Source organism: Ambystoma mexicanum, chromosome 12 (genome assembly GCF_040938575.1).
Source record: "Ambystoma mexicanum isolate Mex_15411 chromosome 12, UKY_AmexF1_1, whole genome shotgun sequence".
Taxonomy (NCBI): domain Eukaryota; kingdom Metazoa; phylum Chordata; class Amphibia; order Caudata; family Ambystomatidae; genus Ambystoma; species Ambystoma mexicanum.
This window is the reverse complement of record NC_090936.1, coordinates 953,688,734-953,715,719: the sequence shown is the minus strand read 5'-3', so window position 1 is coordinate 953,715,719 and position 26,986 is coordinate 953,688,734.

The window sequence follows — 26,986 nt, the reverse complement described above, 5'->3', positions numbered from 1 at the left end:
GTGGCCAGGGAGTGGTGTACAGGCACTCAGTAGGGCCTTTTACGGTTGTTTCACGATGCCGTACTTCTCACCATGGCGGAATGGTACTTTCCGCCATGCTTGATGGCGTTAGGTATATGTCCGCTAGGGTCAGAATTCGCGTACCGTTGCGCCATGGTGGTAATTACGGTTTCGCATGGCGCGCGTGCGCGTACTTGGTGCAGTTAGCGTTGGCGTTCACTACGGTGTCGCTAATGGCATTGTACTTTACGGTGACGGGTCATAATCGCACCGAGCGCTATTCGATGGCGGTATTGCATTTCCGCCATCGTTTTTCGATTTCCGCCAGGGTCGTAATGAGGGCCTGTGTGTGTTACAGTAGATGTCTACGGTACATGAGACCATCCTCCACTCATAACCAAGCTGGGGAGAGAGATGGGTCTCTGTGGTACCAACCTTGACTCCAAGGAGAAGAAAGTGCAGTGGTTCATCACAGTTGGTGAGTCGAGGAGAGTGTCGATAAGAAACCGAACTGTGTTAAAAGAAAAAGTAGCCAACGGGTAATCTGAACATTTAAAAGCAGAAAAGATATCATTGAGAAAGAGGGGGAAAGCCAACTTCAGACAAGTCTGGCACCACGTGGGTGCTCACTTAGGAAGCGCTAGTGATTGCCTGATTGTTGAAACTACGATAACCAGAAGGCCTCGGAGAAGACGAAAAGAATGTCAAAGTGGTAATACAGGAGTCTTGCAAAATCCTCTGTACCGTCGAAAGTCTTTATTTAACCGGCAGATTGTGAAGTGAAAGGGAAATGGATCCCACATGATGAAAATTAGTACATGAACGGTATTTTGTGAAGGTTGACAAGACTGAACCCGGCCGAAGGATGTCAATAGTGAACTGTTTGGTAGAAGATAACAAGAGTGGACCCGGTAGAGGGATGCTAACAAAAAGAGGCAAGGCCTGAAGTCCCTATGCATAGTATGTCTACTGGAGCGAGCCCGACTGTGGAATGTCCACAGTGAACTGTTTGTAAAAGTTGGCGAGAGTGAACCCGGTCAAGAGAACTTGACAAAAAGGGGTGAAGCCTGAAGAAATGGTTTAAAAAGATATTAAGATTTGTGAAACAAGGAGCATTGCAAGACAAGGAGAAGAGAACTACCGCGCTTGTCATTTGTGGTCCGGGCCCGGCCGAGGGAGATCCCAGAGTGAAATGTCAACATCCAAAAGTTTATTGAGAAAGGAACTGTTTAGTTGTTTTGTTGAAAGCGACTTGTGAGAGGTCTGCGCCCGGAAGAGGGGGAGCCAGTTGTGAAGCCATCACTCAAAGAATTCTTGGAACAGAACTTTATGTTTGTTTGTTGAGAGTATCAGGCTCGAAGGCAAGAGACTTTTATTGAAAAATACTTTTCCATCGACGAACCTGATAGCGAATACAGAAATGTTGGCTCGTGCTGAGAAGGCGCGAGTATTTGCTGTGCTCAGGAAATCCATCTTGTCCCGTGTTCAAAACGTGGGGAAGGGAGAACCCTGGAAATCACATCTTGACTTATTATTTGTGGACTCTTTTTTCTTTTTATTGAAACCCTATCCCACACTCTTTTTTTGGGTAATTATTTGCAAGGAATTGGCAATAGACTTTTCTTAGTATAAGCCTTTTACTTTTACAAGACACCACAAGGACTGCCTTATTTTTCATTTGTTGGTTGATGCTTGCTCCTATCTTAGATTTAGGTTTAGCTTAGGCATTTTTCCACCTTGCATTTACAGTTTGAAAAACACCCTTGAACTATGATCACAGGAATCCGTTCCTTCCTGGAGGTCTTGCAGGCTCTTTATCATCCTCTTCTCCTCCTCCTTTGCATCCCTGCAACCTGCCTCCAGGAAGGCAGCCCCCCACAATGTCAACCTGTCCAACTCCTCTGCCCTGGTCCTGGCAATCAGTGCCTCCCTAGCCCGCTGCCTCTCTGCCATCAGCTGCCTGTGGACATTTGTCAGGACACACAGAGGGGGCCTGAGCCGTCCCCTCTCCTCCTGCCAGATACCAAGCATGTCCTGCCTGAATTGGCTCCTCTGTGTAAATTGGACCTGCATTGACTGCGTCTGCACACTCCTTATCTTCTGCTGCCTGGCTGAGTTCAAGCTGCGCAGGCACCTCCGCCATCTGGATGACACATGTGGGGGGCACAGCACCAGCAATATCCAGCTGTCAAACCACTGCTTGTGCCTGTGTTGGTGTCTGACAGGCACAGTGACCACCCCAGGCTTCAACCGGAGGCAGGGACGTAGGCACTATTAACTCAGCTTTCCTTCTCTCATTTGATCTCTATCTTCTTTTCTATTTTTGATGCTTTGTTTTCCACCCACATGGACTTGTATCTGCCCCCTTTACCTCTGCTCTTTGGTTTCTTTATAAGTCCCTACACACTCTCTCCATTCTCAGGCTCTCTTTCTTCTTTCTGTTCCTAAAAATCCCGGGCTTCCTTGCGCTTCCACTCATTCCCACTTCTTGCTCTCAAACACTGGAACTCTCTTCCTCTCCCTCTCCCTTTCTCCCCTACCCTTCATGTTTTTCAGACCCAGCTCAAAACCCACCTGCTTCAGTCAGTATCCCAAACTTAACTCTGTTTACCTGATTTTTCACTTTCGTTGCTGTTATTTGAACTGTGTTGTTGCTTTTAATCATTGCCAAAGCGCTTTGATGAAAGCGCTCTATAAATAAAATACAAGTAAAAATGCATAAGGAAATAAAATAAAGTAATGATCAACCCCCACATTTTCTCACTCTAAAGGCCAACCAAGCATGGATTTACATATACTGTAGCACATTTCCGAGATTGGACCTCTGGTCAGTTGAAAGAATGGGAGGGTTTGGAGGTGGGGTTCAATATCCACATTTCCGTTCCAAGTATAAAATTGGCTTATCTTACAGCTACTCTAAGAAAACAAAGGATGCTGAAAGGGGCAATGATAAATTAAACTGTTATATTTCGTGCTGTTTTAACACTTATAGCTAGCAAAATGTTACTTCACAGGTTAACAAGCTACTCACACCCAGTTTCAAAACACTGAAACATAGAGGGAGATCACTGGCACTATTAGGTGGGAAATTCTGGAATAATCTCCCCACAATCCTGAAAACAGAATTCATCATCAAAAGGTTTAAAAGCAATGTGAAAATATGGCTCCAAGAACAGAAGTTCTAACTCAGATATGCACGTGTACCTAATCAAATGACCTCCCCTCCCCCCAATCACTCCTTGACTCTACTGCACTCATACCTTGCGACTAGCACCTTTGGCCCAATGCCACATTTAGCCATGCCCTGCAAAAGGTTATCTGATTTGTTCCTATATCGACTTCTTCTATGTTTGTTGTAATATGAATAACTGACTAGCACCAGAGTTTCTTTTATCATTGGTGCCTTAAGCACACTATGTAACTAACCCACCTGCCAGCTCAGACCTCTATTACCGACTGTAACTAATTGTTTTACATTTTTTTTAAATCTTTTTACATTTGTATAGCGCATAAACAGCCCTTGGGCATCATAGACTACTTGGGCATGTAACCTCCTCCCATGCTTCCTATGCCATGTCACATGATTGTATCATACTTGTTGTCCTGTTTTGTTTTTCTAAGCCATTTTGAAGCGGCACTGCATAAATCATAAAACTCAAAAATAAATGTATAAATCACTGATACAAACAGAAAAACAAATAACACTTACAAATATATTGTCATAACTGTAGTAAAAGAGTTGGTTTAAGTTCTGTGAAAAGTGTTGTATGCAAAACTAAAGCACTGTTTCGCTAATCAGTTAGTTAGAGTATTGCCCTTTGTGTCTATATTCATTTGGAAACATTGTTAAATAAAATATTTCAACCACTAGGATCTCATCTGGTCCTCACATCAGCCACATCCTGTAAACCGTGGGACTAAAACAATAAAGTCTCCCTTCTGTATATCCAAGTTGTCTTCCAATGCCAAATTATTCTGACCTCCCTGTATCTGATCCCAATAGGACTCCCACGCAAAACTACTAATGCAGTTCTGAGGACCTTCTCTCTGGCTCTGAGACAGTTCATTCTCTAAAACTCCAAGTACAAATGCAGACTTTGAAAAATATCCATTTGAGCTTTGATTATCTAGTTTGTCTTTTAGTATTTATTGCATTAAAAAATAATGAACAATAGACTGTGTAGGGTTTGTGCCGAGAGATAAATGTGCAAATGTAGACTAGAACAGGTTTAGAAGTGGGTTGGGGTTGGTTGGGGAATAACAGCCGTGCAATAGCACCAGCCTTTTCCGGCTTTGTGGTCTTGGCAGCTCGTTGAGATGTAGCGAGAGTGCACTGGGTTGTTTATGCATCATAGAATATATGCATTATAGCACACCTGCACCAAGCATTGTGTGGCTCGTGAAATAGTTATTTGGCTCCATTCAGTGGCAGATCACTTTTACTTGAGTGGCCACCCAGCCTGACACGTTGACACCACGCTGTCTGCCCTAACCCGGAATTAACAATCATTCCAAGTATGTTGGTTCTAAACTCTGCAATATGCGCTACAAGTCTTGCCTGGAGGTTGTGTCAAAGACATTATGGATGCCTAGAAGACATACAGTAATCCTTATTTCACTGGCTGATAGCCGTGGTCACAATGCTCACTTTTGAGGTTCTTTGACTAGTGGCAGAACATACGGTATTTTTTCCTTTGTTATCCCCATGTCATGCAACATTTGCTCTATGGCTTGGCTCCGCCTTACCTATAAATATAGGGTTATGGTATACTTGAGTGACAATCCAACCAAACTGCAACCCATTTCAGGAAGGGCCCGAGAGTGATGTTGGTAACGTGTCAAGGGCTATCATCCTCAGTGTAAGGAGCATTACTGCAAGTAAACTAGGCATCACAATCCTAACTTCTGAGGAAATACCAAAATTTGTGCTGGGTTACAGTGATACCACTTGGAAAGAATACTGCAGCATGATAAACTGAACACCCAGTGTTTAATAGAAGAGAGGAAGTGAAGGGTGTCAGGCTCATCCTGTGACAAACTGGCATGCCGCGTGCTCCAAAGGCAATACAGACTCTCCGTCTTCTCCAAGAAGAGTGTCAATTTTCAAGCCTGCATGTATGCAGCCTCTAATAACACAGCCTACAAGGAGCTGGCCAATCCTACTGCAGTCTCCACCTCTCCTGTTCCCTCCTGTTCCCTCCCAGGGTCTCTGTACGGCTCTGGCTTCTCATTTCACCACTAAAACCCAGGACATCCTATCCTCGCTTTCCTCTTCCTCTAACTCTCCCTCTGCCTCTCCCAGACCCCCTTGGTCCGGCTCTCCCTCTCCTCTTCCTCTATCTCTCTGATAACACCTGACAATGTTTCTAGACAAGTCCAATCTATGAAAGTGTCATCCAAACAGTGGCTCCCTTGCTCTTCCAGAACTATTACGGACCACATTGCCGCCCTCGCTCCTGCCTTGGCCGATTTATGTAATCATTCTTTCGCCACTGGATCTTTCCCCTCTCTCCTCAAGCACTCCATTGGGCACCCCCTCCCAAAAAAGCATTCTGCCGATCCTACCTGTCTGGCAAACTATCACCCGATTTCTATCTCTCCATTCATGGGCACACTCCTGGAAAAGCTGGCCATCTCCCAGAATACACTACGTGAGGAGCAGCTGCTTTTGAAATTTAGATCCAACTATATTAACCTGCTGAAGTCTGTTGATGACTAGTTGCTCACTAGTTCTTACAAAACTACCTCCTATTGTATATATATTTATACATTCACCAACCTGTTCCCCATTTGCACATCTTCCCTTTTTGGCTAGTGCTCTTACGCCCCTTTAGTGACTGTATATATATTCTGCCTTGCTTGTAATCTGTAACTGACTGTCTATGGCCTGTTTATATTTTGCCTTTGCATGTAATCTGTAACCATGTAACTTCAAGCCTTGCATATTCTGTCCTGCTGCGCCCAGCTACCTTCGGGTTTGGTGCGCATTATAAGTGAATAAAACAAACAAACAAACAAACTACACACTGAATTTGTTGGTTGTCTCCTTGGACCATCAGTCTGGCTTCAGAGCAGCCAGAGGCACGAAAACTGCTTTCCTGAACACCCTTGAAGATCTGCTCTCTAATCTTGATTCCACCTCTCCCCCTGTCCTCATCCTCCTTAGCCTTTCCTATGCTTTTGACACAGTCAATTATGTCATCCAGATCAATTGACTCCATAAGAAGCTGGGCATCATGGATCAAGCCCTGGCGTGGCTGACCTCCTTCTTCCTGGAGTGGCCCTCCCAGGTCCAACCTGGGTCCTTTCTCTCCACCACCTCTCTATCAGGGCTCTATCCTCTCACTGTGACTCTTCAATAACTATCTGGTCCCTTTTTTCCACCTGATCTCCACCTTCTAACTTTCAGTGTTATGCGGATGAAACTCAGCTCTCTTTCAGGCTTCCCTCAGCCTCCTCTCTTTCCTCGGTTATTCCTTACTGTCTATGCACGATTCAGGAAAGGTGCACTCTGCCTCAATGCCAGAAAGACTGACATCCTTTGCATTGGGGCCCTTGCTCCCACTTTCCCTCTCTCGCCCTGGCTGCCATCCTTGCGCCCTCTACCCTCACTTTCCGGTGAGGCAAAAAATCGTGGTGTCATCTTCGACTCCACTCTCTCCTTCTTTCCTCATATCACGGACCTTGCCAAGAAGGCCCACTTCCAGCTGCACCTCCTCAGAGGCATTCTACCTTTTCTCACCTTACAGCAGAAGCTCTCTGTCTACAGAGCTCTGGTTCTCTCCAGGCTGGACTTCTGCAACAGCCTCTTTCTCAATCTGCCTAACTCTACTCGTCACCCCCTGAAATTAATCCAAAACAGGACTGCAAGACTTATCTTTGGCCTCAAGTCCAGCAACTACATCTCTCCAGCCCTGAAACCTCTCCACTGGCTCCCGGTGGCTGCAAGGATCCAGTTGAAGACCCTCTGCATCGTCCACAGGGCTTTCTGGGGCTTGGGTCCTCGTCATATCCAACTCTTTCTGCCTAAATACCTTCCCACTAGAGCCCTTCGCTCAGTTAGCCCTAACTCTCTGAGGGCCAGACGCTTCTCCAAGCAGAGAGTCAGGGGTAGATCTTTCTTCTCTGCAGGTGCCTCCCTCTGGAACAGCCTCCCTGCCCCTCTCAGACTTAAGCCAGACCACCTGAAATTCCGGAATCTGCACAAGACCTTCCTTTTCTCCTCTGCCTTCTCTCTCTCACTTCCTTGCTAACCTACATGTCTGCTACCCTGACTGGTTGCTTGGTACCCTCAGAACCTCACTGGGTACCAGCCTCCTCCATGACCAGTCAACCTTGTACTGTCTTCTGACCTACCATGCACTTAGGGGCTGTAACTGCAATTCCTACAGCCCCCTGCCTCCTGGCACTTACCCAGAGCTGTGCATCCTGGTGGCATTTACACAGAGCCATGTTGCCCTGACCGCACCTCCCCCTCCCTCGTCCCTGCACTTCCCGCTCTCTCTTCCCCTACACTTCTTGTTGTCACACTTGCACGATCCAAATGACACAAGGGCTAGTAGGATTGTTTGTCTCGTCTTCCCTCTGTTTCTCCTCCCTTGTCTGTTGGCACCTAAAATCACTTGTCTACAGGCGTGTAATAAATACCAAATCAGATTATATCATATCATATCTAGTCATGGCACATAGAATCCCCCAATAGAACCTATCCAACTGAAAGATTCTTGTCAGCCGCCACTTATATCAAGCAGGGTGATATAAAGGTTGTCATGGTGGCCAAAGTCACTGTCTTGCAGCTGTCTGTCATGGGAATATCAAGTGCCTGTGGTCATGCTGCTGCAATAGACCTCAGGGATCCATCCTGAAGGTTGGGAGGAATAGGAGTGGAAGAAATGTCTTAGGCTTTGAAGATGACAACCCTTACCAATAACCTACAGTAGCCACTATTGTGTTTGACCCCCCTCCTTGTTACCCCAAACATGACAAGAGATGCTCACACTTCCTGGAAGATGGGGTCTTCTCAAGGTAATCTAACGTGGCTCTCTTTACATAAAGAGAATAATCCTCAGATCCTTCAGGAAGAAATGGGAGGACGACTTCCTTGTCTATATGAAAATAGAAACATACTTTAGGGAGCAAACATAACCCCAGGAGAAGAACCAAAGCCTCTGGAAGGAATCTGCAATTAGGTTCCCTGTGAACCAGAGCCCCAAGTCTCCTACACTCCTGAGTGTGGTGAATGATACTACGATTAAAATCTCTGAGTGTGGTGAATGATACTACGATTAAGACCTTGCATGATAGCCAGACTATGTCACACTCAGAAATTAGCTCAAAGAGGGGACACTGAAAATCTCTCAAAAATAAGGTCCCATGGTCATAAGCATGCCTTCCATTGATGGTTCAATAGGTTAAACCTCTTCAACAATTCACAGGTTGAAGAAAAGTCTGTAGTGTGGCCCATTGCGATTTCATTGTAAACACTGCAACGCACCTTTAAAGCCTGTGCAATAGAAACTCTAGATCTCAGTAACACAGTAGAGCATGGGACATAGATTCCTAGTCTGCCACCAATTCTGTTAGGAGATTCAGTGGTGCACATATATGTTCTTGGTAGATGACCTCCTAGAGTTTAGTAGGTTAACCTGGGTGGCTTAAGCTGAGAGACCTATAGACTGGACATCATGCTGCTCAATCTTCAAACTGTTAAGCACAAACAGGATAGAGAGGAGGTTGGGAGGGAAGGTCGGGAAGAAGGTAGAGGTAGTGTCAGCTCCATCCTGGTTGACATGCTCCTAAGTGAGGGAGCATATCTTCTGTGGCCAATAAGAAACCACTAGCATCAACTCTGAACTTGATGCTGTCAATCTTTCCACAACCAATAAGATCAAGGGAAAGGTCAGGACATAATGTAGACCTGAAGCCTAGCATTAGAGTGATCCATGCCCTAAGTCTGAGAGTCTGGCCCCTATGAGCAAAACATAGGGAACATGAAGGTGTTTCTCAAGGAAGAATGTTCCATAAACTGGGGCAAAAGCTCACTTCAGAACAGATGGAATGAATACTGGAAAGGCATTAGTTCAGGGAGGATGTGAAGGTCCTACTCAACGGATCCTCCCACACATTGTGGATAACTCTGAAAAGGAATGCACCCACAAGCAGCAAATGGGTATCTGCCCAGGACAGAATTCTGATTGCCAGCATGAGAGTGTTGGAGATCAGGTACCGCCCAAGGGGTTTATATATGGCGTTGCTGTTCTGTTGTCCATCCTGATGAGAACACTGTTTTCTGGTATGGAGTGGCAAAAGGCTAGTAGGGCTCCATCTTCTCTGTACCAACTCATCCCCCTTTGTCAGATTCCTCTTGCTGCACTACTTGTCACAGTTATCACTAAATTGAGGGAGCGTCCTAACTCAACAACCCACCAAAAATCAATCACGAGTACCATTCTGAAAATTTCAGAGAAGTAACCGGAATGAAGGCCTCCTAGTTTCCTCCCACTGGATTCCAGTGATTCAGGACATATTTGATAAGGGGCTGCAACGTGGGACCTGAGAATTAATAAGGCAGTTGATGCCATATAACCTTGAGCTACCAACCAGTCTCTGTCTGAGGCTTGAGTCTTGATCGAAGATTGGATAACCTCTCCTTAAATTTCTCTGATCTTGCCTTCTGTAGAAAGTCCCTTCACAGATCTGTCTTGAAAAGAATCCATATAAAACATACGTCTCTCATATGGCAGAAGACTCAACCTGGTCTGGTTGATCAGAAAATCCAGGGAGGAGAGAAGATCCTGAGTCAGAAACAGGTCCTGTGACTTTCTGGAAAGAGGACATGCAGGAACTAGAGTTCCATACATTTGCCACTCCCTTGGTGAATACTCATGATGAAGTTTTGAGATCAAAGGGGAGAATTCTGTATTCCTACTGATCCCTCCCAATGAAAAAAGTGCATACATTTCCAGCCGCTGCAGTGGATTGGGATTGTATGAAATGCATCCATCATGTCTATAATCCATCACGTCTCCATGCAAAACCAGTGGGGTCAGAGATTGTAGCATGTTCATTTGGAAATGTAATGTTTTGACCAATAGGTCCAGTCATTTGACATCTAATATCAGTCATCACTTCGCTGATGTCTTCTTGTCCCTCCAGTCCTCCCGGCACTGTCCCGCTAACCCGCCTCTCCGCAGATTGGTTAGATGCGTGTCACCTGACCTGGAAAAGAAAGCCATTACCAGAAGCACCTGGCAAAGGGCTAAGAGAAAGGGCACCCCCTCACCTGTTTGCCTGTTGGCCCTGGTTGCCCTGGCCCTGCCAGGCCTCAAACCCTGTCTGCTGCGACCTCCAGCTAAGGGACGAGGAGGTTTGATTCTCTTTTCATGACAGTAGGTTTGTATACAAGATCCCAGCTACTGACTTGTACCACTACCCTGCATTCTTTCCACAAGGATAGGACTGTGGGTGCTGTGATGGCATCATTAAGTAGACAGAGACAACAGGTACAAATTTGATTCACACAATATTTATTAACTTAAAAGGCAGGATGTAGTAAGGCCTAACTTTCCCTATGCTAATGTGAGTTTTCTCTCTCCATAGAAAACTAAGGATAGTCTGTGTCAGAAAGTCCAAATCAAGTGTCTGTCTGTGTCCAAAACCTATACTTGCCCCCACAACTAACTCTATACAATGTGTAGGGATGTCAGCATCAAAATGAGTAGTGTTCAAAATAAAGTACAAAGCTTCTTCCTGCTTTTGCCTTGTAATCAGCTTCTCCTTCTCCAAGTTCAAAACAGTTCACAAGGCACCAGGGTTTCCTTCCCCATCACTTAAAATCTTCCAGCATTTCAAAAACCGTGGGACACTTCCCAGCTCTTTTGATATTGTACTTTTCACTAGTTCACATAAGCAGTTCAATTTCTTCAGTTCAATATTTTAACTTCAGAATCACATAAGAGGTTGTTGTAAAACACAAGCTTCTTTATGGATACTTTCAGTTGCTTTTCCGTACATGGGGCACTCAGTCTAGGCGCAGTTGTCGGAGCACACAGTCCACCCATTACAGGTCACACAACCAATACCCCTTCTTGACTGCTTCCTATCAACAATATGCCACTGCTTCAATTTAACAGTGATGCTTGATTTATTCACCAGTGTCACACTCCCCTGACACTGTACCGCAGCGTGTTTGGCCACCATTCACATTTTACACTTGCATGTATTCTCATGGCTGTTGCCAATGCAGGTCTCCACAGAAAATTCAGTTTCTTGAACTCTTTTGGCTATTGCCAATGCTTGTTTTCTCATATAGTGCAATTCCTTTAAATTTCTTATGCCATAACATTCTTGGTATTCTCTTGACTTTGCCAATACTTGTGCCTAATATAACATAGTTTTTGGTATGTGCCAAATTCACCAACTTTCTTTCAAACCACTCAATGTTCAAAAGGGCTCAAAACGTGCTTTCAATGCCTTCGGAATTCAAAAGTATTTGTAATGCCTTTCATTTTGTTCAGTATTCAAAAGTATTTGTATTACGGTGCTCCAAGGTCCTCTGCTGCCACGGGTCCTTGCCTGCCCACGCGGTACTGCGCTTCTTCTCGCAGTGGCTCTCCGTGGCTTTGCTCCCGCGGCAAGGCACCAGCTGCAGTTCAGGACTCTTACGACCGCTTTGCTCGGTCATGCTGGTCTCTCTCTCATGGCCTGCTACTGGCCTCCAGCGTCCCCAGCTATGCTTCCTGCTGCACAAACTATGAATCTTTGAATGTGTCTCGAGCGCGGCGCCTGCCACACCGCAGATCCGGAGTTGCTTTCCCAGCTGCTGCCTCTGCTTCCATTTCTGTTCCGCCTTTTAAAGTTCTCGCCATAATAATTGGACCAAAAAGGATTAGACCGCTCACTGCTGAAGCCTTAGTCCTGCCTTACTCTTGCTGTCCTCCTCCTTGTCTCAGTACCCAGTTGAGGTCTATATGGGTATGCATTATTAAAATGAGGATGTGTTGCTCTAGCTGGTCTCTTCCTCCCAAAAGAGTATTGTTTTTTCTTGGTTAATGTTTTAGGGGAAGAACAGGGAAAGGGCTGACAATAGCCTATGAAGGCTTGTGGGATGGAGGGTTCATTATGGAAAGGAAATGGAGGATACCATGTCTCACCTAAGGATGTGCTCTCCCCACTTCCCAAGTTTCCTCCACCCAGGTGATCCTCCCTTACATATCCACCCCATGGGTCAGGATCCAAAAGCGATGGTCTTTCCCTGGCCACCCGAGAGGAGGATACAGGGGGGAAGGAAGTGAGGATGCCATCAGGATCCTCACAGTCTGTATCCTCAAAGTTAATTCATCTTAAAGCTAACTACTGTTTTCTGCTGTCTGCCACTTCCTTATTTATTCAGTTAACAATGCTTTTGAATTTAACCACATTAGAATTTTATGTTATGTTATGTTATGATATGTTAATGAATTTTGTAGAGCGCAAGAGTTTGCCCGAAGGCATCTTGGTGCTGAGAGGAGAGAGTTCCATAGGGAGAACAGACCAAAAGAGGAAAACTTTTTCAGAAGAGAAATGTCTTTATCGCCTTCCTGAAAGCAAGCTGATTAGTTAATTTCTTGATGGAGAAGGGAAGCTCATCCATATGATGGCAGCAGCTACAGAGAAGGCCCTGCCTCCTATCCGTGCTCGCTAGTAAGTTGGCACAATGAGAAGGTAGGGAGTAGTGGAGTGCAACACGCCGGTGGGAACATAGCATGTGAACTTGACTTGAAGGAATTCAGCTCCGAAGCCGTGTACAGCCCGGTGCACGATACACAGAGCTTTAAACCTAATACGTTGACTCACCGGGAGCCAATGAAGAGACCGTAGGACAGGGGAGATATGGCCTCCATAAGGGGAGCCCATAGCAATTCTAGCACACGGATTTTGTAAATGCTGCAGTCTCAGAATAAGCCTCTTCGGTTGAGCCAGATATAGAGAGTTACAATAGTCCAGACGTGATTGTATAAGAGCTGCTACCACCCATGGACAAAGAAGCTCAGGAATCAGGGGGAGAACTTTCTTTAGGACTCTAAACTGAAAGTGGTCTGCTTGGCAAACGGTAGTGATCTGGTTCTCCATAGAGAGAGATGCCGATAGAATCATACTGTTTTAGTTAATACTGCTTTTGAACTTAGCCACACTAGAATTGTAACAATGTAACTAATGCTGCTTTTGAATTTAGCTACACTAGAACTGTACTGCCTTGAATTTAGCTCTCCTGAAGTTGTAACCTGCTGCTTTAGAATCTAGTCACACTAGAATTATAAGAATTTAATTATCACTGATTTTGAATTAGCCAAACCAGAACTGCACTGCCTTGAATTTAGCTGCACTGAAGTTGTAAGCCACTGATTTAAAATCTAGTCACACTAGAATTGTACGAATTTAGTTAACACTGCTTTTGAATTTCCCACACTAGAACTGTACTGAGGTAGTTAAAGCTTCTTTTGCACATTGTCACAATAGAACTGCAAGAATGTAGTTAGTGATGCTTTTGAATTTTGTGAAACTAGATTTGTACTGAGGTAGTTAACGCTGCTTTCAAATCTAGCCACACTACAACCGTAAGGACTTAGCTAACGCTGCTTTTTAATTTAGCCACACTAGAACTGTATTGCATGGAATTTAGTCACATGAGAATTGCAATAATTTTGTCAATGCTGATTTTGAATCTTGCCACCCTAGAATTGCAATGAGCTTGATATCTCACCACTGCTTGTATCCTGGCAATACCTAGCTAATTTTAACCCCAGAGTGTCCCAAAAGCAGATTCTGCTGCTTACACTCCAGGGAACCTGACACACTGCACAGCTCAGAATACAATCAAGCAAACAAACCACCACAATCCAACAAGCACAGAAAGACAGACACCACTATTTGTTGCAGCACACCGACTTACCCCATTGACCACAAAAGTAAACAACCAAGGAGGGCACCCGCCCCTGGAATATACCACAAACTCAAACCCTAGACCGAGGTGAAAAACAAGCCACCACAACCCTACAACCACTGCAACGCAGACACCACTGTGTATTGAACACATTGACCTATCACTGACCCCAGCAAAGAAAGCAACCCATGAATACACCCACCCCTTTAATATATCACATACCCAATCCCAAGTACGAGGTGAAAAGAAAGCCACCACAGCAAGGCAGATGCCACTGTGTGTACCAAAACATCGACCTATCACTGACCCCAGATAGAAAGCAACCTAGGAGGGCAGCCTCCCGGCAATATATCACAAACCCGAAACCTAGACCAAGGCAAAAATAAAAACAACCCAAAAGCCACAGAAAAGCAGACGCCATTGAATGTTTTATCCTCAGGGAACCCGAAACACAGCACAGCTCAGCACCCAATCAATCAAAGCCAAACCAAAAAATACAACTGTGTAACAAGAATATGGAGAGAAAAAAGCCACCACAACATTTCAGGCGTTGCACATCAGCCAAGTCCTTAGACCTGAAAAGCAATCAACACAGGAGGTCACCCGCCCCTGAATATATCACAAACCCAAACCCAAGACTGAGGTGAGAAGCAAGTCAACACAACTTTACAACCAGAGCAAAGCAGATGCCCCTGTGTAGTGCAGCCCCAGGGAACCCGAAATACTACACAGCTCAGAATCCAATCAATCGAAATCAAACCGAAATAATACAACCACAAGACAAGAACACTGAGGGAAATAAGCCACCACAGCCCTACAATGCTGGTGAGGCAGACACCACTGTGTGTCACAGCACATTGACCTAGTCCTGAGACTAACAAAGTAATCAACCCAAGAGGACACCCACCCCTGGAATATATGATATGATATGATATGATATGACATTTGTAACGCACATATACACAAGTGTTTCACGAACTCGAACCCAAGACTGAGGTGAAAAGCAAGCCACCAACCTATCACTGTTCCCAGGAAAGAAAGAAACCCAGGAGGGCACCCGACCTGGAATATATCACAAATATATCATAAACCTGATTCTAAGACCAAGCAGAAAAAAGCAAGCTGCCACATTCCTGCAACCACGTTGAGGTAGACATCACTGTATGTTGCAACACATTGATCTACCACTGATCTCAGGAAAGAAAGAAAGCTAGGAGAGCACCCACACCTGAAATATACCAGAAACCCGAATCGAAGACCGAGGCAAAAAGCAAGACACCACAATCCTACACTCACAGCGTGGCACACACCACTGTGGATTACAGCACATAGACTGACACCAAGACTAAGAAAAAAGTTGATCCAGGAGGATCTTACACCTGGAACTGAGGACAAATAAGCAACACCCAAGATTAAACAAGCCACCACAATCCTTGAACTACAGGGAGGCACACTCCATTACATCCAAGCCCACATCAATTCTCTCAAGCAAAAACCATTTAACACCACAACTCATCTAGTCAGATCAAAACCGACAGATAATCAAGCAACACCAGAGAATTACACAAGCAGGAAGCAAAACACTGAAAACAATGTAATCTCACAACCAAACCACCCGTACAACACAAAGCCACATCAGCCCGACACATCAATATCACAAACACGCCATGATACAAGAAGGACAAAGAAACACGAATGGAAAACAGAATAAGAAAGAAGAATGAAATTGCACCCCTGCCAAACTGGAGCCACCTATCAGAATTCACAACACCTCAAACTCCCCATCAATGACCACTAAACATACTAACGTTATGGACCAAGACAAGAGCAAAAGCAGAGTACATCTCCTGCTTCCTCTCCACCTACAATCCCACCACAATGGAAAAAGAACAACCCACAACTATGGACCCATAGAACCCTAGAGTGAAAATCACCAGATAACCGAACAGCACTGCACAACCAACAGAGCCAATCAACTCTAAAGACATCTTCAGAAAAACCCCAATATTGATCAGAGTCAAGCTAGAATCCCTAACCATCCACATCCCTACATATCCAGAGACTGGACGAAAGATCACAAGGACTACCAAAGCCCTGATGACTATGAACCAGAATAAAGAAACCCATCACAAAACTTAATTGAACTCCTCAACAAAGAGATAGAGACAAAAAGTACACAACGAACAAATAACTGCTGCACCCAAGAGAGAACTAAAAATTCGACAAGCACCACCCAACCGAAACATGAGAAAGGATACGCAACAAAGAACAAGGAAAAATGCACACTCTACACTGCAGTCTTCTCAATGTAAGATCCATGGTTAAGCACAAAAGAGAAATGTTTTACCTCCTAAGCAAAGGCAGTGGCACTGAATTGCTCAACCTTACAGAAACATGGTTATCAGACCATTACAAAACATCACCCATGAAGCCATACCCAACAACTTCCAACTAATACATTCCAAGAGAGAAAACCGAAGACGAGGAGGAATCACAATAGCTCACAAAGACCACATTGTTCCACACCAGTCCTCTCAAACCACATAGAAGATTGTGAATCACTCCTAATCAACATCAAGCTCAACGACCAATCCAGCCTCCTGTTCCTCCTGATCTACAGACCACCATCTTACAACCCCAACTTTGCCACAAATCTCACTGACGCCATAGCCAACCTCTCCACTTATCACGACAACATAATTGTTCTGGGGTCTTCAACATCTGGTTCCAAAAAGAAAACGAAACCACAGCAAACTCCCTCAGCATCATTCTGGAAACCTCCCACTTCAAACAAATAGTAAATGTACACACCCACAGTGCTGGTCAAACCCTAGATGCAATTTTCTGCTGACATGGACTGTCGGCCACCTCCCCACTGATGACAGTCATATGGAGCGATGACCATATGTTTCCATTCACTGTCAAAATCCCAAAACGCATGATGCCCACAAACATAAAACTCCCTGCGACTAACAAATGAAACTGGAAGAGTCTTGACCTGGAAACGCTAACAGAGCTACTGGAATCAACCAAACCAAACACCTCCCAGCTAAATAGAATGACACCAGACTCAGCGGAAGAATAACTTGACACCTGTGTTAGGACAGTTTTTCTAAAGCCCACCTAAAGGGAATTTATAAAATTATACGTTGTGCAATACAGAAACTCCAACTTTTAGTATTAGGCTGTACCACCTGATATGATGGTAGCAATAACAGAGCATCCAGGCTTATTTTAGGAGGGTCAGAGGGCTATAGAGAGGCAGAAAGAACTTGTAGCATACATATCCAAAGAAACACTTCTACACTGATGTATTGTAAAAAATAAAGTTTTATTTATATATACACAGGCAAGGCGAATTCTTTTAGAAACATAAGTACTAGCAAGAGTCATAAACGCATTATAAAAACCAATACAATGCTTATGGTAAGTAAACCAAAGCATAAACCACATTTAGAATAGCAGTATGCAGTTCATGGTGAGTAAAACTTAGTGTTGCATATTTTGAATGACAGCATGCTATTCAAGGGGTGTACAACCATATTAGTAGACTTCTAGAAGGACAGCATGTTATTCCAGGAAGCAGACCCTATTGATAGTAAACTAGGTTACTTTTTCAGTTTCAGGAATAATATAGTTATACCAACAATGTTGTAAGTACCTGGCCACTTATGTAAGTTATTCTGTTTCAGGAATAATACAATTACATTACCAACCTAACAGGTTAGCCCTTTGCAACATGGGTAACCTACTTTATTTTCAGTAATGACAGTTACACCCATATTACATTTTAGAATAGTGGAACACAATTCAAAGGTAAGTAATAACTTATGAATTACTTTTCACAATGGTATTATGAATTTCAAAGATAAGTAATTACTGAGTATTATACATTTAGAATGGCAGTATGCTATTCAAGGTGAGTAAAACCCTATTGGAAATACACTGTTACAGGTATTCAGTTTCAGGAATAATATGGTGTTAGTACTTTCTAAAATAGTGCAACTCAATTCAAAGGTAAGCAAATAACTTTATATACTTATCAGAATAGCAGTAAGCAATTCAAGGGTAAGTAAGAACTTGGTAACGCTTGCAACTTATTCTATTTCAGAGATAATCAGTTACAGCACTAACACATCAGAAGTAAGTACTTTGCAACACTTGTTCTATTTTCTAGACAGAGGCCTTATACTTTAAAAGTCCTTCTCTATTCTATGGCATGAGTGTTCTCAGATGTAGAAGGGGGCACTGGTTCTCCATTGGCCAACAGTGGGCAGGCCAGGATAAGGAACACATGCAGGGAACTCAGAGTTCCAGAGGAGTTCTCATCCAATAAGGAAGTACAGACTTTAGAGTTAATAGAAAGTGTTCAGGGACTTTGTAGAAGGCTTTTTAGATACATTCCAGCATTAGGCCTAGATGAACATTATGGGCAAACTCCCAACTAAACGAATCACCACCTTAGCCAGACAAGTAGGACACAATACTTTAGGTATTACTCTCAGCCACAGAGTACCTCAGCAGTGATGAAGAGCTTGTAGATGGACACCTTCACAATGCAGCAGCACAGGACCCAGACTCTGGATTCTTGGTCGTGGTAATGAAAGAAAGTACACTGGATGGGAACTTGCAGCAGCAGTTGACAGAAAAGGCTCCCAACAAAGAATTGTTCATTGCTTTTCACAACTCTGTGGATCTGGTGATTCCCCTCACTATCTCAGTCCAACACTCTGGTGTGGGGACTTTAAGGAATGGAGTTTTGCTTTTAGAGGTCCAATGAGAGCCAACAAAGTTTCAGCGATATTCGTTCACGGGACGATGCTGCACATTACTCAGCATCAAGATGCGAGCGTATAGAAGGTTTGCAGCCTAGGAAGGTCACAGCTCATCGAGGGATGGCTCAAAGTGCAGGCCTTCTTAAGATTGATTGGTCTGATCAGTCTAAGCATTAGATACATCATCCTCAGTACTCCTCTGTTGCATGCAAGATGGGCTCATCACAGGCAGTGGTTACACAGCAGGCATCGTTGGTCGCTGGAATCAGCTACAGCCGTCTTCTCTTCTTCTTCCTCATCAGATTCAGCTCCACTGGTCAATTTATCTTCAGCTTCCAGGCCTAGGCCATTTATCCAGGAACTCAGCCAATCAGATTACATGCTACATCCAGAACTGGTTCCAAAGGAGGCATGCCAGAAAACAAAGGCTGAGGAGTTTCAGACTCCTCCCTCATTTCCTGTCTTCACAGACACACTGGAGCCTCATTGGACTTCACAAAGGGTTCCTGCTGAAGACTAAAATGAAACCAGGACCTCCCGCTCCATCAAATGTCAGAGTAAGGATTAAGAAAGGACATGCACACAATAAATGTCGAAAAAAGAAAGAAGACGCTATTCTAGATGAAGGGTGACCCTTCTGTGCATTACTGTGGCTGGTTTGACAGCCTGTGAGTAAAAAACACGCAAATGTCAGTAGAACAGGTCCACTGCCACCTGCCATAATTGTAAGCTTGTCACTGTAACATACATTTTACAGAAGCAGTGAAAAGGGGGATACATTAACCCCCCAGCACTCCACATAAGGTCCAGTGTGCTGGACTCACAATATAAAATGTAGAGGAGATAAAAATATCTCTCTCTACCCTTGATAACATGTGTTCTGCAAGGAAAGTAAGTAACTGTAACAGAAAAGTTACAACAACAGTGAGAAAGGGGATAACATGTATCTCCTCTGCACTCCAAATAAGGTGGGTGTGCTGATCTCGCAATAGGGAGTGTAGAAAGGATAAAGAGTATCCTTCTACCCTTTGGAACTGTAGTTCACCTAAGGAACCCAAGAGAAAAAAAAGGGGAGCCCAAAGGGGCACCACATCAACACTGCTCAGAAACTGCTGTGTGCTGCAATGGGAAAATGCAGATGGACAAAAAGTTTAGGAAAGTATAATTCCAAGAATACAGTATGGAGAGCAATCAAAAGGACACCTATAAAAAGAGCCATAAAACAGGTGAGTGAGAAAAAAGATTCCCACTTACTCAGGAGTATGGAAATCTAATCCACAAGTCCAGAAAAACGTTCTGGGGGTCTCACTGGTGAGGGTGATTTAGCATAAAAGTGAAAATCTAACCTAAAACTGGATCACAGACAATCTAGACCAATTAGCACCTGCAAAACTCTTCAAACCCACCACAAAGAGCATTACAGCAATATTGTTCACAGAGGAACTGGGGGAATTTAAAAAAACAAACCACAAACTGGAAAACCAATGGAGAAATCACTGCAACCAATCGGACAAAAAGAAATACAGACGACAAATTCAAATTGACAAATCAGCAGTCCTAAAAGGATAAAGAGCATACTACAATACAAGAATCTGATTGGCAATAAACCCACAAAACAAACTATTCAAAATCCTCAAGGAAATCAAAAACCCAACCTTGTTCAACAAATGTGTCATACCATCACAATCCCTGTGTGACAACATCACTACCCACCTAAGAACAAAAATAGAAGAAATACAACAGACCATTGATGCAAGCTGCCGTACAAACCCCCCACAACCCAAGAACCACCAGAAACCAGTGTGCCACCAACCACCTCAACACTCAAAGGTTAATTAATGGAATAATTGTGTGCCGAAATGTGTGGCGCAAGCGTGAAAAAGCCAGTGCACGCGTGCGATTCGCACGCAAGTGATTCATGGAAGGCTCTGTGCGTGGCATTCCCAGGAGCTGTGCCAAATCCACGCTTACCCTATACGTCACTGCACACACACCTAAAAAGGGGGCGGAACACGCAGAATGGGGAACAGCACGTGAAAATGTGGGCATAACGGGGGAAGTACCGCTGGGAAATACACGCAATGCTCACACACTCGCGAACAACACGTATTCATGGAATCGAATAGCGAAAACCCGCGCACGCCAAAAGACACGCACACGCATAAATACAACTGCCACATGAAAGCAGGCGGAAGCACCCCAGCGCAGTATAAAAGTGTGCGCAAACAACAAACAAGCATATACAGCTACGAGGAATGTCCCACTTCTCGCAGCAGTGATCGTGGGACACTGCAGGAGGAGGAGAATAGCCATGCCCCGCATTTTTTTGCCCAGGACCAGCCTTTTTGGGATGCCTGATGACCAGGTCTATGGCAGGTATAGTTTCCCACCTCATATCATCCTAGACCTGGTCACTGAGTGGGAGGATGACCTAACATCACCTTGTGCTCACAAGCACTGAGCCCATTGGAAAAGGGGCTCAATGTACTGCATTTTCTGTGGCCATTGGGTCATTTCAGTGGAAAACTGCAATAGTCGGGGGTGCTTCACAGCCCACGCAGTCACTCTGCCTACACCAGATGTTGGCAATCATGACTGCGCGCCCCTCAGTCCGCAGGCACATATACATGCGCAGAACACCTGAAGAAAGGCAGGCCGTGGTCCAGGACTTCTACAGGGTGGCACTCTTCCCCAAAGTGCTCAGTGCCAAAGATTGCACCTATGTGGCCCTACGTCCACCTAGGGCCACTGAGAAAATCTACTGCAAGCATTGGCATATCATCAACATGCAGGTTGTATGCTATGCCAAGGGAATCATCACTTCTGTCTATGCAAACTATCCAAGGTCCACACATGACAGTTTCATATACAGAATGTCCGCCCTGAGCCGGGACCTGGAGCCTGGGAAGCAGGGCAACACATGGCTCATTGGTGAGTACAAATGCCTGTGCACATGCATGCATGTCACACACAGACAAATACACCAGCCCAACTAATGACAACCATTATCACCACCCAAGGGGACAGTGCCTACCCTCTGAGCACCTACATGATGACGCCAATACGGAACCCCACCACACCACCCCAGGTAAGATACAACGCAGCCCATATTGCAACCAGGGCCATAGCGGAGCACACATTCGGAGTGCTCAAGTCACGATTCTGCTCCCTTGACTGCTCGGGTGGCCAGCTACTATATGCACCCCCAGTAGTGTGCTGGATCATTGTGTCAGCATGGGTCCTGCACAACGTTGCAACACGGCGGGGCGTAACGGTGGACATGGTGGTGCCCCCACATCGTCAACCACACGCACAGGCACTGCGCATAGTAGGGGAAAGGGCACATGGTGAGGCACCCCATACCCAGCTTATGGCCACATTCTTCACCTAAACTCCCACCCCAGAGGAGTGCACGCAGGCCTGGCACATACCAGGTGACAATCGATGATGACAAAGGGACAGTCAACTGTCACAACCTTACCACCGTGACAATGTGTCCACAGAAGTGCTACATTGTGTGCCTCCTAGCTACTTAAACATAACCAATCCCGTGTGACCAAAAGGAACACATGCAAGCTGTCATGATTCCTGCCCCTCATGTCCCCAGCCCTCCAAGATGTCAGGCTGGAGCCAGGCCACGATCACCTACATGGCCCTAAAGGACCTCTCCATCCCTCCAATGACCCACTTGGAGTCTGCATGTGCAGTCTAGTCTTTTGGGTGTGGTTCAGCCCAGAGACACCTGGGATACCCAGACACTATTTAAGCCACGCTCAGACTGAGAAACATGCTTTGCGTTTTCTGAACCTGCAGAGTGACACTCACCGTGTTTGGATCGGTCTCCAGTAGGCCTGCATCTTTCTTCTGCGCTCAGCTCCTGCAAGAACAAGAACACTGTTAGGAACAGCCTTACCTTGCAGCGCTTCTGCCCATCATTCACCGCTCCTTCTGTTCTGCGGGCATCTTCGGCGGTGTCATTCCCATCCTGGCACGCCGCTTCCTAACGAAAAGGGAAAAGAACAGAAAAAAGGCATTAGTAAGCATTTTGCAAATCTTCGCTTATTTTTAAAGACTGTACGAGCTTCAAAGGCTTACCTGAATCCCAGCCGCTCTGGGGGAACTCTGTCTCCGGAACTTCTCATCCATCTGCAAGAGGGAAAAGACACTCCAGGTTAGCGTGGAAACATCTAGAGGCGCCGCATACCGCGCTTACTCACCGCATTTGTTATTCATAACCGGCATCCACGCTGAAAACGTCACAGCACCTAAAAGACACAGAAAAATAACTCAGTTCAATACAAATACGAAAGTGGTGCATCGTGCATCGCGCTCTCACTCACCTTCAGCGCTACTCATCTCAGCAGCACGCCGCCATCCCCGGACGCCGGCCATCATCTAAGGAAGGAAACAAACAAAGTTAGAGAACTGTTCAAAAGACTCATCATACTTACCTGTCGGACTCTTGCAAGTGAAGTAACTAGGCAGCAATGAGCCCGCATCAATCAACGCGCCCCTGTGCTGAAAGCAGGATGGAGAGCACACTATCCAAGAAAACAAGGTGAGCTGTGGATCAAAGGGAAGGGTTGGACCCCGGGGAAGAAGGGGTTCACGCACACAGAGACAATAGGGAGTTAAACTCTACCAATCCTGTGTTTCAATCCCAGTCTCCAGTCGAGTAACCTCCAGGGAAGGGTTTGAGGTCGTAAGAGGTCAGAACAGGCTGTGTGACGTCCCCGTGGCTACCAGGTGAGCATTACAGAACGCAAAGACTCACATCAAAATCCACCTGGGCGTCATGCAAATGTCAGAACTGACACATGTTGGAGCAGCTACGTTCCGAAGTACATGCAGCCAGGCAGGAGACCAACACCCTGAGGAGAGAGCTGATAGTAGCCAAAGAGCGCACTGATGATTTAAGCCAGCAACTTCTCCAGTCACAAGCAGGGCATGCACCATTGCCGGGAAGCATGCCCTCAATGCCAGCACCATCAGCCAATCCCATTCAGATAACCCTTTTTGGGGCAGTTCCCTTCGTCCCGCCCGAACGATTTACGGGGGATCCCAAGAGATTTGCAATGTTCAAGAACCAGTGCTGCCTGCACTTCCTTTGTAGGCCAGGGGCCTTTCCGAAAGACCAATCACGGGTCGCTTTTGTGCTATCCTACATGAGTGGTAGCGCCGCAGTCTGGTCTGTACCCTTTGTGGCCCAAGACGATCCTTTGCTGCATGACTTCAGGGGCTTTCAGCAGGAGATGGAAAAGCTGTTCGCCCGTCGTACTCATGGGCAGGCATTAGACAACGAACTTCTGTCCCTACGCCAAGGGAATCAAGACCTATTAACATACATAACCACGTTCAATAGACTCGTAGTTGAAGCAGAATGGCCAGTGGAGAAGAGAACCATGTTATTTCATCAGGGGTTGCGGGGGGAGTTCAAGGATGTTCTCGCACAAGTAGTGAACCCCCCGAAAGACTGCTCAGAATTCATTGACCTTGTTGTTCAACTAGATCATAGGTTGCAGGACTGAAGAGCAGATCGAACCAGACCGGACCCTCGCCCCATGTATGTGCGTTCAAAGGACAATAATGCCCGAACAACGGAAGGTTCAGAAGAACCAATGCAAATCGGGGGGTCTGATCCCCCTTGACTAAAGCGGAAAGGGATAAAAGGAGACAGCAGCAGTTATGTCTGGACTGTGGAAGGTCAGGTAATTTCCTTAAAGAGTGCCCTGTGAAGCCATCGAGGAGGACGGTAGGGGCCACAGACAAGGAAGATACCATCAAGGAATCGGAAAACTCCCCAGCCCGGAAAGTGTAGGGGTCCACCTGTCGAGCGAAGAAAGTGAACTACAGACCACCCATTTTCCACTATCTGTGGTCTTGATCAATCACCAACAACCATCTCGGATGCACGCAGTAAAAGCGTACATAGACAGTGGAGTCTTTGGGAATTAAATCGACCACAATCTTGCGGCAAAGATGGGGCTTCCGTTACGCCCTAAATCAACCACCGACACTGTTACCACTGTCGACGGCACAGAAATAGCTTCTGGTCCAGTATCCCAATGCACTGCAGCTTTAACTCTTCTGTGCCAGGAAGGACACCAAGAATCTATCATTTTCGACCTCATAAAGGCACCACAGTTCCGGTTGATTTTGGGAATGCCATGGTTGGTAGCTCACAATCCTCAAATCGATTGGCGAGCAAAAGAATTGCCTTTCCCGAGACTTGCGCCCACACATTTTACCGCCAAGAGAAATAACCAATAGACACCAGAACCTCCACGCTTGCGACTGTGGCAATTGGCACCCTACCAAGTGAATACCAGGACTTTCAAGATGTCTTTCAGAAAGAACAGGCTAATACCCTGCCACCGCATAGACCATACAATAGCTAAATCAACCTGATACCCGGGGCACAAATCCCTTGTGGGCGAATTTACGCACTCACGGAACCAGAAAACCAGCACCCGAAGGCCTATCTTGACCAATACCTGGCCATCCGTCCCTCGAAGTCTCCAGCAGCCAGTCCTCTATTCTTCGTACTGAAAAAGGAGGGGGACTTGAGAACGTGCATCGACTATCGTGCACTGAACCAGATTACTGTAAAAAAGCGCTACCCCCTGCCACTGATCCCTGAATTGCTTGATCAAGTCAAAGATGCCCAAATCTACACAAAACTAGACCTGAGAGGGGCATATCACCTTGTTCGCGTAAAACAGGGGGACGAATGGAAAACCACTTTTCGCACCAAATACGGCTTGTACAAATATCAAGAAATGCCCTTTGGCCTTTGCAACACGCCTTCTGCATTTCAATACTTCATGAACGATGTCCTACGGGAATTGATTGATGTCTGTGCTCTAGTGAACATCGACGATATCCTAGTATATTCCGCATCAAAGCAGGACCACGTTAAACACGTCCGATCCGTATTGGAGAAACTCCGTCAACACCAGCTCTACGCCAAACTTGAAAAGTGCTCATTCCACGTCTCTGAGGTGGAATTCCTGGGCTTTATTCTCAGCCTGAATGGAATCCGAATGGATGAAGACAAGATAGATGCTATCCTGAACTGGCCATCCCCAAATTCATTCAAGGGGGTTCAAAGTATGCTGGGTTTTGCAAACTTCTACTGCCGGTTCATCCCAGGATTTTCGCAAATCGTGCATCCCATCACGTCATTACTAAGGAAAAGCAACAAAAAGTTCCAGTGGACAACAGAAGCCGAGGAGGCTTTCCAGGAACTCAAAGCAAGATTCACATCTGCCCCAATCTTACGCCACCCTCTCCCTGATCTCCCATACCTGGTGGAAACGGACGCCTCAAGCATGGCTATGGGAGCCGTCCTCTCACAAAAGGACCCCGAAACAGGGCAGTTACACCCTGTTGCCTTCTGGTCGTGTAAATTTACACCCCCTGAACTCAATTACGCTATCACAGACAAAGAACTCCTGGCCATTAAGTCAGCCTTTAAGGCATGGCGGCACTACATCTTGGGCGCCAGACACACAATCACCGTAATAACTGACCACCGGAACCTCCAGTACCTAAAAACGGCAAAGGCCCAATCCTCACGACAACTACGTTGGGCTCTTTTTTTTGCTGAATATGACTCGACCAGGGGTGAAAAACGGGAAGGCCGATGCCCTTTCCCGTATGGGGGTGGATGAGCAAGGGTATCAGACCCCTGACTCAATAGCAATCATCCCAAGTGACAAGCTCTTAGGAATTACAGCAACCATAACTCAGAAAGAATTACATGAAGAAATCCAAAACCTGATGAGTCCGGAGCAATTACAAGCGTGGAGTGCACAAGGAGAACATTACATGATAAAAGATCAGTTGCCCTACTTCAGGAATCGTTTATTCTTACCAAACCAAGAACTAAGAGAACAAGTCATGTCCGGTTATCATGATTCCTTGATCGAGGGCCACCCTGGAATCGCTAAAACCCTATGCCAAGGTAAAACGAAATTATTGGTGGCCCACGTGGCGTAAAGACATTATCCAATTCATCCTATCTTGTGGAGTGTGTGCTCAAAACAAGTCATCCAACCAGAAACTGGCTGGGCTATTACAACCATTGGAAATCCCACCAGCACCCTGGCACATGTTGTACCTCAATTTTATTACTGACTTACCACCCAGTCAAGGGTTTAACACTATTCTTGTGGTTGTGGACCTATTTTCAAAAATGGCACATTTCATTCCTCTTAAGGGGCTCCCAAATGCTTCCACTCTGGCAAAGTTATTTCTTGAAGGCATCGTACGGCTCCATGGGTTTCCT